The sequence below is a fragment of the Bubalus bubalis genome, chromosome 14, assembly GCF_019923935.1.
Source record: "Bubalus bubalis isolate 160015118507 breed Murrah chromosome 14, NDDB_SH_1, whole genome shotgun sequence".
NCBI classification, from domain to species: domain Eukaryota; kingdom Metazoa; phylum Chordata; class Mammalia; order Artiodactyla; family Bovidae; genus Bubalus; species Bubalus bubalis.
The window spans coordinates 71476635-71478428 of record NC_059170.1 but is presented as its reverse complement, the minus strand read 5'-3'; the positions used below and the strand labels follow the sequence as shown (position 1 = coordinate 71478428).

General features: G+C 37.1%; 1 non-coding gene across 1 annotated transcript; it reads right to left on the bottom strand.

Moving 5' to 3' along the window:
* Positions 1-857: 857 nt before the first annotated feature.
* On the bottom strand, positions 858-964 carry LOC112578982. The gene has a single exon (XR_003103418.3). It is a non-coding gene; the product is annotated as a U6 spliceosomal RNA (small nuclear RNA).
* Between the last annotated feature and the right edge of the window lie 830 nt (positions 965-1794).

Genomic DNA, 1794 nt, shown 5'->3' with positions numbered 1-1794 from the left:
TCAATTCTGGTTTCCTCAGTGTGTATGCCCAGAAGTGGGTCGTATGGCAGTTCTATTTCCAGTTTTTTAAGAAATCTCCACACTTTTCTCCAGAGTGACTATACTAGCTTGCATTCCCACCAACAGTGTTAATAGGGTTCCCTTTTCTCCACACCCTCTCCAGGATTTATTGCTTGTAGACTTTTTGATGGCAGCCATTCTGACTGGTGTGAAATGGTACCTCATTGTGGTTTTGATTTGCATTTCTCTGATAATGAGTGATGTTGAGCATCTTTTCATGTGTTTCTTAGCCATCTGTATGTCTTCTTTGGAGAAATGTCTGTTTAGTTCTTTGGCCCATTTTTTGACTGGGTCATTTATTTTTCTGTAATTGAGCTGTATGAGCTGCTTGTGTATTTTTGAGATTAATTCTTCGTCAGTTGCTTTGTTTTACTATTATTTTCTCCCATCTGAAGGCTGTCTTTTCACCTTGCTTATAGTTTCCTTCATTGTGCAAAAGCTTTTAAGTTTAATTTAGGTTTCATTTGTTTATTTTTGTATTTATTTCCATTACTCTGGGAGATGGGTCATAGAGGATCCTGCTGTGATGTATGTCAGAGAGTGTTTTGCCTATGTTTTCCTCTAGGAGTTTTATAGTTTCTGGTCTTACATTTAGATCTTTAATCCATTTTGAGTTTATTTTTGTGTATGGTGTTAGAAAGTGTTCTAGTTTCATTCTTTTACAAGTGGTTGACCAATTTTCGCAGCACCACTTGTTAAAGAGATTGTCTTTTCTCCATTGTATATTCTTGCCTCCTTTGTCAAAAATAAGTTGTCCATAGGTGCATGGATTTATCTCTGGGCATTCATTTTGTTCCAAAAATATGGAACGCTTCATGAATTTGCATGTCATCCTTGCACAGGAGCCATGCTAATCTTCTCTGTATCATTCCAATTTTAGTATACGTGCTGCCAAAGCAAACACCATCACCTTCTTAATCAAAAGTGATTTCCCATTTTGAAGAAGGTCCTTCCACTTATAGAAAATCTTTATCTCTTAAACTGTTGCTTCTTACAATAGCAAGCAAGACAGCATTACTGGTGGGTTTCTTTCTGTGTTTTGTCTTTGGAACTCTGAATGGCCCTAAAAATATAGCATATCTTCAGCAGTTCAATGGGAGAAAAGGGGGTATGGGTGGTTCACAGAATTAAAAGTATATGAACATATTTATGGATTTCCCAGGCGGTGCTAGTGGTAAAGAACCAGCCTGCCAATGCAGGAGATGTAAGAGACATGGGTTCGATCCCTGGGTCAGGAAGATCCCCTGAAGGAGGGCATGGCAACCCACTCCAGCATTCTTGTCTGGAGGATCCCATGGACAGATGACAGCAGGTTACTGTCCTTAGGGTTGCAAAGAGTCTGACACGACTGAAGCAACTTAGTACACACACACATGCAAGAACACATTTATAACTTGAAAAGAATTCAAATACTTTGATCTGCCTGATTGATTTCACAATGTGGAATGGCTTTGCCAATTATGTGATGAATATTTTCCGTAAGTTGAATGAAATAATAACTTGAAATAATCAACTTATTTTCCATAAGTTGATTGCAGGATTGTTTTAAAATATATTTATGACATATAATAAGACCAAAGTATTTTATAAAAATAAAGTATATTAACATTGTGAGACTAGTGGAACTTTTGTATCTTGGGCCAGAAACTGTCTGAAAGGAGTAGAAAAATTCTGATTTTTTTAAGGAGTGGGTACAAGTCTGATAATACCTGTGGATAGAATACTTCAGTTCGA